At 39.0% G+C, this 12,213-nt stretch overlaps 1 long non-coding RNA gene across 1 annotated transcript; it reads left to right on the plus strand.

Annotated features, from left to right (window-relative positions):
- Nucleotides 1–862: 862 nt before the first annotated feature.
- Nucleotides 863–10,236, plus strand: LOC128084316 (uncharacterized). Its single transcript, XR_008208458.1, has 4 exons — nucleotides 863–984; nucleotides 4,942–5,013; nucleotides 9,552–9,624; nucleotides 10,115–10,236. It is a non-coding gene; the product is annotated as an uncharacterized LOC128084316 (long non-coding RNA).
- The last annotated feature ends 1,977 nt before the right edge of the window (nucleotides 10,237–12,213 follow it).

The raw sequence follows: 12,213 nt of genomic DNA on the forward strand, positions 1-12,213 counted from the left end.
CAGGAAAATTTCAGGATGCCATTACCTTCTGCAGGAGCATGAAGTACTATTTGTGAAGTCCTCTCAGCAACAGTTACTTTTCAGTGCTTTATTTTTTCCATTGGGAATAAGGTTTCAGTATTATTATCACTATTATCAGTAGGAGTAGCAGTGAAGAGGAAAAATAAAATTGTTTATTATTGGGCCAATCAAGCCCAGCTAGATGAAGGCCAAATTATTTTTTGCTTGTCTGAGTTTGATTTTTAGTCAGTCTGGATGTGTTTTTTGTTTAGCAGAGAACTTCAGTGAGGAGTATGTTGTTTTATGACTGAGGCCAATAGAAAGTCATTGGCATAATAAAACTGCAGATTTTACAATTCAACGCAGCTGCTCTGTGACTTTTAAGCAACTGTGAAATCGCATTGTTTAAACTGTGTTTGTGAGGACTGCTGTCTGGATCCATCTCTTCTCTTTCTCTCTCTTTTTTTTTTTTTTGGGGGGGGGGGAGGGAGGAATTCACCAGAAATCCCTCAGATCAATGATTGGTATTGCAACCATCCATCTTAGTAGGTTTTCATAAACCTCCATTTAGAAGTAGTCACTTAATCACCCTATGTTACTTTCACTTACGAAAATGAAAAGGATGTTACTGTCATCACTGGTATCATCAGTATCATCTATAAGCTTGCTAATACTACTTCACCTGTGAAAATCCATTTGTTTAATTACAAATATGTGTTTGGATGACATATTGATTAAGTACAATGCCCTGAACAAACTGGCATTTAGATTGCTTATATAACTCTTTTATGACTTCTTCAATTGCAGCACTTGGTAATATGTGGATATATTTTCATATGGTGTTATACAAAGTACAGGCAACTCATTTATAAGAAATACTGTTTGCTGCTCATGGATCTAATTCTTTGCAGTGATGAGCTAGATTTTGGACATCTACTGCAGCCAGGGGTAATGCCTTACTCCCACGAACAAGCACCTACGAAGGTGAGTATTAACCTAAGTGGTATCTAAGTTTTCCTGATGTCAAAAACCTTTAGTAAACTCACTTGTTTATTAAATTGGGCCTTAGGTTAGATTTTAGGTCTAAAACAAAAACTTTGTGTGACAAAGCTGAATCTTTTTTTTCCCACCCTTACTGGCTAATACAATAGGTGTCTGCGTGTGGCATCTTTCGATAGTGAGTCCTGGGGATTTGGACAGCCATGGTCAGCTGGACACGAGTGCAGGTGGTGTATTTGGGATAAAAGGGGAGCTAGTGATGTGGTGAGGAGCAGCATGAAGCCAGCAGGTTTTGTATGCTTGACAAGAGTAGTGACAAAGAGTAGCTTGCCTATAGTACCAACCTACAGGGTAGGAGCTAGTCCTTGTGGTGACTGACCCTTAAGATTGAGAAGACCAATAGGTCAAGAGTCCTGTAAAAACTGGAAATCTAGTTCAGAGGATTCAGTGTATTCTGTTTGGCTTTTGAACATTGCTGAGAGCCTCAAAAGATGAGTCCAACAGCTGCTGCCCTGAAAAAAAATGAGATGAAGAGGAGTCTCTGGAGAGACAGGAAAAATGTGACAGAGCATTTGAATTGGAGGCAGCAAGGTTGTGATGTGTTCTGAAAAGGGCACAGACATCAGAAAAACCTACAAAGTAGACCAAATACACCTTTATGGGTATTTTCTGGGATAAAAGAACTGAGAATACCATCAGGACGATATACACAGAGCATATGATCAGCACAGAGGGTGAAACTGGAAACTATGTGAGCTCAAATGGAAGGGATTGTATAACAATTGTTAAACTGTTTCTTATTACTTAAAAAGTAGTACAAAGGAAGAAGATTATCCTTTTATCTTTGGTAGATTAACTCTGTTTATTGTGTCTGATTCCAGGGGTCAAATCTTTTTATTTACATAAGTTCTAATCAAGAACAGCTTGTGGGTCTCAGTAGAGTTATTCTAACTCTAATTGTGGAGAGAAAAAGAAAAGTTCACCTCCAATACTTCTTTTTTTCTTTTTTCTTTTTTCTTTTTTCTTTTTTGTTTTTTTTTGCCGCGTGTTACAACCAATGGGTCATGAGACAAAAGTACAGTTCGATCTTAGGCAGGCAAGTAGCTACACCAAAATAAATGTGTGTTTCACAACCATCTCTCAGAGATACACCTACCCTAAAGCTGCCAAATCCAAAAGGTTTTTACATGCTTACCAGCCTCTTGCATGTAGGGGTCATATGTAGCACTTGGTAGCCTAAAGCGCATGAGACATATAGAACGGATGTACGTTCCCATGTCATTATTACTTTGAAATGTAGGGTATTTCCAGAGCGTGGGTGCAAGAAAGCTTTTGATACTCTAGAACAGTCCTTGACTTTTATTAACAAGAATTCCTCTCTGTGTAATTAATATGTTAATCAACAGCGGTTGTTTATTCCTGTACTTGGATTTGAACTATGTCTCTTGCACATTAAGGAGAAAAAAGAGAAACTTACTCTTTCCCCATGCTCCTTCACAACAAAGGAGACATCATATAGCCTGCAGTGCATAAAATGAGGGGGTTAATGCACAAAATGTACTGCTGAGATAAAGCCTTGACGCAAGTCTGATATATTTTTTAATATGCTTACACAAACAATAACTCAGAGGTTCAGTTTCTATTTTGTTTTTGCATTGCACAAAGGAAACCAAAGTGCTATTAGTCTTTCTCACTCGTTTCTTCGCTTTCTCAAATTGAGATAAATTGCTTATTCTTGTCCCTTAAACAGTAATACTGCTCAGATATATAACTGGAATCTCCTTCTGATAAGTTTTAATTACAGAATGAGTCAAGCTGGCATTTACCTAGAAAGTTCACACATGCAAATACTCTAGCATCAGACTCCATCTCTGCTGCATTAAAAAAAAAGAAAAACAGCAAGGTGAATTTAACAAAGGCATTAAAGATAAAACGGCATTTAGACTGAATTTAGAACTCTAAGCACCATTGAAAACCTTCCATATAAGCATATAAGGTTGCATTGCAAGGAAGAGGGGGGAAGACTGGATGCATCTGGTGCATCGGGAGTGATTACCTGTGTCCATATGTAAGGGCAGGACAGGAGTGGAAAGACATGGAAAGGAGAAACCTGGTATATTCACAAGCTGGTAAAAGCAAAGGACCCCACTATGCTCTCAGAAGAGAAAATCTGTTTGAAGTGAGGGTTTTCCCAAAAGTTCCAACAGAATTGGGGAATCAGTTTACATATGTATGGTCCTAAGAACATGACTGCAGCTAACACTTAGCACGTTCCTGATTTGCAGGAGTGTATTGTTTCATAGCCCTAGAATGAACAGGTTGAACTTGGTCCTGAGTATTTTCTGCTGAGGACAGAATTCCCTTCTATTTGCTAATACATTCTTGTACACAGCACAAAATAATAGTTAAAAAAAAAAATGCAATAAATCCAGCAAATCAAGGCTGCTGCTTTGTTCGCAGCATAGTCATCAGGCAGCTTGAAAGGCAACTCCAGAGCTGGGGTCTAGACAAAAGTGCAGAGGAGCTATGATGTACCCATCATATGTACTTGGAACGAGAGAAGAAGGAGCAGAGTAATGTATGAACTTTCTGGCCATAATGAAAGACCTGTGTTTCTCTGACCTTCCTGCAGTTTCCAATGTCTTGTATGCCTAACATGATACTTGACCTGCTACTTATTTGTAAGCCTAAGAGCTTTGATACTGTGGTATTAATAACTGCAAGCAGTAATGGAGAGCTCTTGCAAAATTATAGGGGTACTGTTAGAGTTCACCCACTTACTGCTGTTCTGGCATACAGCCCAAATGGGTTTATCCCTTCTGTTCACATCAAGCCTACTGGCTGCAAGTGTACCCCAGATAAAACACCTTCAAATTGTAGTAGGTTCTTGTGAAGGTAGCAAAATCAGTTTTTAATTTTGAATTGGTGCCATGGAATGTAAAAATTCTTACAGTATTATTGTATTATGTAACTGACTGCACAGCATACAAAAAAAACAAATGTTGAGTTCACAATGCTTGAAGAAATTATATTTTAGAGACCCAGAAAAATATGACCACAGTGGGTTAGAATGGGGCTGCACAGCAGGAACTGACTTGTAAATGATATGAGCACCTTCAGACCTAGCCACTAAAATGAGAATGGATTCATATTTCTTATCTTCCTGCTCAGCAGAAACAGAAAGAAATCAGTAAATAAAAATTCTTGAGATTACAAGGTTATAATAAGTCAGAGCTCTAACATTTCAGGAGTGAGGATACAGCAACATTTGCAAGGCCTGCTCTGAAAGTTATGCCTCTCATTTTATTATATTGGCCCATGATGTCAGAGTCAGATGTTGGTAGAATGACTGTAGAGGCTGAACTTTGCCGCCAGTATTCCATTATATTTTGTTGGCATGAGGCAGATGACAGCAGAGGAGCAGTCTGACAGAAAGGTGTCTGACTTGAAAGCCTGTATAAAACAAAGGTATGACACAGAATTCCTCTATGCAGAAAACATTGCATCCACTGATGTTTATCAACACCTGCTGAACATTTATGGAGATCAAACAGTGGATGTGAGCACAGTGAGGTGTTTCAGCAGTGATGACAGCAACAGTGAGTCTCCTCTGGTGCAGATGTTTACGAGCTCAGTATGCAGGCTCTTGTTCATGGCTGGTGAAGATGCATAGCTCATGGTGTGACTATGCTGAAGAATAGTGTTTTGTAGCTGAGAATGTAATCTATCAAACAGTGTTTTTGTGTTCTTTTATCTGTTCTAATTTCCATGGGCATATATAGGAAGCATTACTTTTGGAACGACATATACTTTGCTTTGGTTTGCTGAATATGAAATGCATACTGTTTTTCAGAAAAGTAAAGATAAGATGGTGTTTTATTAATGGGAATTGGTCTGCTTTTGCTTCTTTCCATGTTCTCCATATGCTTTATTCTTTTTCAGAAACCTGTTGAGAAAACTGGAAGGAAGAACTTCAGGGATGTATCTACAAAATATACATTTCAGAAAACAAAGGTAAACATATACTAAAAAGGAGGGGAATGCTTGATAGCCTACAAATTCATAATTGCAAGAATTACTATTTCGTTCACTCAAAATTGTTCTAATTCCAAGACAAAATTTCTCTTGGATTCCAGGAACTAATAAATCCATCAATCGGCAACCAAGGGATAAATACAGCCAGAACTGCCAATAGGAAATGGAAGATAATAGCGAAAGGCCTCTGCTGAAAGCAAACGTTTGTCAAATGTGAAAAGGTAAAATCAGCAGAGTCCAAAATCTCTCTTCTTTTGAGATTTGTCTATAAACAGTCACAGTATATACCATTTAACAATGGATTTCTATGTTCTGATTGTTTTATGTAACAATCCCTTTAATGAAGATGCAATGAGTCCATTTAAAAATAACCAACAACAACAGTTTGGCTGAACTTTAATACTTGAACTAAAATTGATCTGATCTGATTTTGCAGCAGAAGAATCTTTGAGTGGGTAAAGGGCAGCTCTTTCATTGATATCACATCAACCTTTGGTGCTGATGCAGGCGTGGTGGAAGTTTACATGCAAATCTGACTCACTGAGGGTCTTCCATTCACATCTGATCTGCTTCCAGATCTGATGTCAATGGAGGCAGTATACATCCTACGCTGCTGTTCTCCAGTTTGGCCTTCCTCCAGAAACTTCATGTTTTTCTTCAGTTGCATCCGTGCTTCTGAGGAAAAAGAGAATGACATCCGTATGTTTAAAATTAAAGCAGAGTCAACATTTTGAGTGGAAAAAAACACACGTGTTTGTAGACTTACAGTAATACGGTGAAAGGGTAAATTTCTTGAAATAACAGTTTTGATCTCCAAGCTGCTGAGGCTATTGAGTTGGTTATATTCAGTTGAAAGAGATCAGCAGAAAGATGTATGTAGATTGCTATGGTTTTCCTTTGGTAGCTAAATTTTGGTCCATATTCTTTACTGTATTTTTTTTTTTTTTTTTTTTAAATCAAAGACGAGAATTTGACATGAGGTCAGTAAATTCATATTCAATATACGTGACGAAGCAGTTAACTTGGAAAGCTAGTGAAGGCAACTCAAGACAGGAGACTAGGATTCTACTATCACCCTTTTTGTTGCGTTTGAACATAGCTCTAATGTGTTTTCTGAGGAGAAATTTGGATTATTGCAGTTGCATAATGGAACAAATGCAAATAAATTCCAAACAAAATGATTCCCTTGCATGCAGAATGAAACCAGACTGAAGGAAATCGTTTATTGCAGAATCCTTCTAAGTCCAGAACAAAACTCCTCTAGTTTTGTTTAGCCCAGGAAAGAGGAAGCTGAGGGCAAGTCTCATGGTAGCTTACAGCTCCTCACAAAAGGAGCAGAGGGGTAGTGATGAGCTCTCCTCTCTGGTGACACAGAAATTTTGTAATGAGAGCAAGATGAAATGTTTGGTCCTTACCATCTTTATTTTTATTTTTAAATCTTTATCTTTATTTATTAAAAATTATTTTTGAAGCTCTTTTGGTATAATAACAAGTAAAGTGAGCTAAAATCTTGGATCTCTATGATATTAGTATGATTTTGGATCCACCTAGTTAGATATACATGGCCCTGGCCCTGACCTCTTGTCAACTGACTTGTGTCATTTTACCATTTTACTAAATACAATGGTTAGAAGTGCTTATTATTTTCCCTCAGTTAAGTGTGGGTGTGCTGACTTGTGCACCACAGTGCCTGACAAAAAAGGGTTGAGAGTATGAAGAAAATGACAACCGTATCTGTATCTGCCTCTTCTTCTCTTTAGCAGAAAAGGAGAGAGCTGTGTTTCATTGAGCTGGAAAAGCGTGACAAAATGGCAGCTGCCACCAATGCTACAAGGCATTCCAGCCCCCCAGCCTGGCTGCAGGCATTTTCGAGTGCACTGCACTGATATTTTCATAGATTTTGAGAGCATTCATTCTCTTACGCCGCTGTATAGAAAAGCCACACATGAGAAATCTTTTTCTTATTAAATCTAAACATAAAAAGAAAATTTCACAAATCTGTTGGTCTGGCTGTTTCCCAGTCATATGTCATCTGAATTACATTACCACAATATTCCAGACATTAAATTAAAGACAGTAGGAACAAGTATAGTTGACATCTGTGCAACATTTAAAACTAAGGAACTTCCAGTGGTTTCTTTAATCCCAGCCAAATTACGGCTTTTACCACACTCTTCCTTCTATAATGCCAATTTTTTTTTTCCTCTCTTGCAAATGCATTCACAAGATCACAACTGTGCAGCTGCAGGGCGCCCGTTGCTGTGTGGGCTGGCCCTGCCCGCAGTCATACTGAGGAGAGGAGGGGATGCTGTCCTGCCTTCCCCATTTTGGAAGGTCTTAGCAGGGATCACTGGGAATGTGCAGTGCCAGGAAAAGGCAAGTCCTGGTGCTCCAAGCAGAGTGGTCACCCCTTCTTTTGCTCAGTGCAAAGAAGAAATCAGTAAGGGTCGACTGTCCTCACAAGTAGCATTTGTGACACTGGAATGTGGCAGCCAGAGAGACTGTGGAACCTACGTCCTTGTTTCCAAGACTCAGTGCTGCCAGCAGTGAGCTGGGCCATGGTGCCAATAATCCACTTACAAGCAAGGATAGAAGAAGATAACCTCCGGGGTTTCCTTCAAGCTAAAGTTTAAACACTTGCTCCTGTATTATGAGGGAAATACGGCAATAGCCATCAGAGCAGTGGTTGCTTAATCCTAACTGTGACTTCTGATGATCTACCTGCAATGAGGTTGAGGACTTTTTGTTTCTCTCCACTTCTTATGGTGAAAAACCTTAAAAGCATCTGGTTAACAGGCAAGTGCCTACTGAGCAGTCCATCGGTGCCCACTGTTGTCCCAGGGGCTCCTCACTGCAGCCCACCCACTGTGGCTGGCCTGCATGGGAGCGATGAGGGATGCCTTGCAATGCCCTACATCCCCTTGTTTTCCTCTGTGTTTGTTCAGCTGTGAGTATATTTGGAAATGCACTGGTGGTGGATGGGTTGTTTTGGCACAGCGGAAGGAAGACTGTGGTAGAAGCACTATGTTTTCCAGAGCAATTATCTGATTGATATCATTCTTCTTTCCTCTTAATAGAAACAATCCTCTATGGTTTTGAGATGAACTTAACCACACAGGCCAGAAAAATTATATTTTGGCTTAGTTTACTTGAACATAAATAGTATTTTCTGTGGAGTTGATCAGGCAAAGGTAAATATAATATTGTGAGATGTTACAAGAGAAACATTTCCTCTACCTTTAATATTTCCATCACTAACTATTCTGGTGTGGAAAAGCCGTGATATCTATATGTTCCTTTCCCAAGAGAAAGAAGAGTAAAATAACTTGAGAAAACATGGATGCTTTCTGTGACAATGAAATGCTTTGCATAGAAAAATATGTGAATGCTAGCAGAAATGAACTTTTCATTTTTTGCTCTGAGTATCTGTTCAATATACTTCTTTGTTAAATTTGGAGATTGAGGCACAGAAAGGAAAGCTGGGAGTATACTTTTTTATTTTTAAAATTTCCAGCCACATTCTGATATGTGGGCTTTAGCAGATTGCTTACAAAGACTGCATGTTGTGATGAGAGCAAGAGGGAACCTGTCTTAATTTCATTTTACAGAGCACCAATGGTGCTTTGATGTATCCCTCTGTGTTGTCCCACTGAGCTCTATGTCGTTAAGGCTATGCAATCTGTTAAGCAGTGGATATCAGAGGGCAAGTGGGATCTTCTCATGTTTCTGGGCAGTTTTGTTTTCTGTGGATTTTTTACCCTGAAAGAAGAAGCTTGAGAAGTGCGATTTTCATTGGGAGCACTCCTTCTCAAGCTGCAAGGGATAGATATTTGGGTACAGTCCCTGGGGTAGTGACACCCACATGTGGAAGTCAAGCAGACTGTGAGGAAGACCCTGGCATAGTGACTAAAGCACCACACTAGATTATTTTCCTTTAGGGCCCACGGGTTTGTGAGTGAAATAGGGAAGGGATGTTGGTACTCTGGCTACTGCCCTCATTAGAGAGTGGTGTATTGCCCTTCTATTTGCTAAATTATACCAGTCAACCCTCACTCTTAGTTTGAGAAGGAAGGCATAAGACCTCCCAACTTCTCTGAGATTCAGGTAACAAATGAAAATGAAAGAATGGATTTCCCTCTGCTACCTCTTTTATTTTTCTTTCTTCCTTGTTTTTTTTTTTTTTTAAGTTCTGGTAGCCTACTTATGACACTGACAAACAACTACTATTTAAAGCCATCCTTATAACATCTTTTTCCTTATGTCCAGACCTAAACTTGAATATCTGCAACAAGTAAGCAAGCTTCAGTTTAGTATGTACATACTCCTAAAAGCATGTGCATGTTGTTCCCTCTGAGGGATCAGAGAGAAAGGAATGCTATTTGACATTTTATTTCTATTTTGTTGTTCTCTTTCATTTGCTTACTATTCAGTTATGATTTTTAAACAGCTACAAACAATGAGATTCAAATACAAAGTCCAACTGTTTTCACATCAACCAGATATCTGATATCTTCCAGGAGATCTAGGGTCCAGAAATCAATGAATAAATTGCCATCATCCAGTGAATAAAACAGTCATCCAGTCATCTGAGTAAGTACAGCACAGATGTGCCCTTTCACTTCACTAACATATACTGTATGCAGAATACCTTAAACATGATGCAATTTCATGTTTCATACTATGTCCTTTTTTAAAACATCATCTTCATTTGCAAAAGGCACTGCTACAAATGCGATGGCTATTATTGTCTGTTGCAGTTGACTAGTCATTCTAGAAACTTTTTTTTTTCCCAGCTGATAAAAGAGAACATTTTAATATAAATCAACTCAGTAAAAATATTTATTAAAACAACAGTCAATAATCTGCTTCTCCTACTATGCATCTTGTATTGTATTAGAGTAAGAGCACATATTATCATCTTACTAAAAAGAAAACTACTGAAATAAAAAGATTTATAAAACAGTAACAGTAAACAATCTGCTCAATTAGGCTTCTTAGTTACTTAGGTGTGTAATTATAGAAGTGACATAATTTATGTGAGCATCTCAAGAATAACGGTAAGTTGCACTGTGTTTTCTAGTAAGGAAGATTTATTTAAATGAACCAGCCCTGAGTCCAGCAGGGCTAGTCACATGACAACAGAAGAGTGAACAGGGAGAGGCATTCCCTAAGGCACAGTCAAAAGGGCACAGAAGCAAGGCTGTGGAATATGAGATTTGATCAGTGTCTGAAAGGTTAGTGGTCGGTCTCATTTTTCTTCTGCTCTATTTCAAGTATTTGTGCAGAAGTGGTGGGCAGCATAAACAGAGCTTAGATCGATGGTGCTCCCAGCTGTGCCAGGTGAGCAAGGAGTTGTAAAGCTGGGGAGCTGCTTTCTTCCTTTTAGAGCTCATGTGTCTTGCACTGTCATTGCCTGTCTCCTACTTTTTGTATCTCGTTTGCTCATTTGGTTAAAAAAAAAAAAATAAAATCTAGTCTCTGTGTCTTATTTCTAGACATCTCTCCTAATCACTCAGCTTACAGAGCAAATTCATCCTCATTACATCAAATTTTGCTCCATATAGCCCTCTTTCATCTCTAATCTTCCCATTATGACAGGAAAACATGCCCTGCAGCCATGCCTTATGATGTCAGATTGAGGGGCTTCTGGCTGGATGAGCAAAAGACTATTTAACAGGGAATTTTCAATGTGTATGTTCTGACTGCATAGTCATCACTGGTTGCAAAAAGGAAAGGAAATGCCTCTGCTTAGCTTGACCTGTAATTTCCTTTCTGCAGCAGTATAAGATAATTTCAAGTAGAAAATACAGCTGAGGGTTGGCCTTCTGCGTCCATCTGGTACAAGTGTTCCTGATGGCAGAGTGTCAAGGCCTAGAGTGTGGGGTGCCATTTGTGACCAGCCAGAGTGCTTGTTCTGTGGCATTTCAACTGACCTGAACCTGACCACCTGCTTTAATATCGTAGTCAAAATAATTCATTTTTATTTTTGAGTCGTATTGATAGCCTACTCCAGGTAGGCTGACTGAAGTGTTGTCTGTAGTGTTTTCATAGCAGAAAAATGACTTTCAAAATAATTCCCCTCAGGATGTACGGGAATTAGCACATCCTTCCCCTGCTTTGGCTGCAACTAATTCATGAATAACTCTTCTTATTGGTAGATAACACATCCATAGGGTGGCCTAAGACCTTGAGGAAGTGCTAGCAAAGCTGGATTTTGTTGCATCACAAGTGTGCAATGCTTTGAACCATTTTTTACATGAGCGTTAAAAAAAAGTGCAAGAAGTGGCTTATGGTCAGTGATTTGAAGTGAAAGTACTGAAGACCTCGTTTCAGTACAGCTTTTATGTTACTACAATATGAACAATGAGCAACAGAAATTGCTGCTCTGAAGAATGAGATTTCTCTTCCTATGTTGCTACTTCATCCCTCTCAGATACTTCCCATGCCTTGTCTATGGTGTCCAGCTGTCTACACCTGTACTGAGGTTTCATGGGCAGGATTTTACTTGTTCTTTTTCATCACATGATATGTGTTATATTAGATTACGAGATACATAGGGATATTTATTGTAATGTCCTGAAGAATTTCCTGGCTGTAGTAGATCCTCTTACCCCTAAGGAACCTGGAAAGTAACTCTAGTTCAGAGAATGAGAATGGGAAGATTATTGGTGTTTAATACAGATTGTGAAAATTGAGGTTGTCTTCGTGCTCACCCATGATAGTTAACCTCACATTGCTGCCTTTTCTCCTTAAGTAAATAAAGTATTATTCACAGTTTTTGTAGCATTCCATACATTTCCCTAGAATTTCCAAAGGAGTTACTTAGTGTCTGCTTTAAGTTAAGCAAGGAAGTTAACATGCTTTGAAGTTACTCAGACCTGATCACAGCTGTCAAGAATGACTGGAAATATTTTGAAGCCTGAGCAGATCAGGGTCACTGGTCTTCTTGGTAGGAACAGCTGCACACTCTGCACACTGAACTTAGGAGGGAAAGGTGACTCCAAACCTGTATCAAGCAAAACGCGACTAGCACCACCTGCAAGTACAAGTCCATGTTGTGAGGAGCAACCAGCTAAGGGTGGCCACTGTTACAGTGATTTAACCAGTAAGGAATCCTGGCATTCCTATGTAGGGACAGAGTTTGATGTGCATCAAAAACTAACAAGATCTAGCAAATTA

This window comes from Tympanuchus pallidicinctus, unplaced genomic scaffold, assembly GCF_026119805.1.
Source record: "Tympanuchus pallidicinctus isolate F22 unplaced genomic scaffold, pur_lepc_1.0 scaffold26, whole genome shotgun sequence".
NCBI classification, from domain to species: Eukaryota; Metazoa; Chordata; class Aves; order Galliformes; family Phasianidae; genus Tympanuchus; species Tympanuchus pallidicinctus.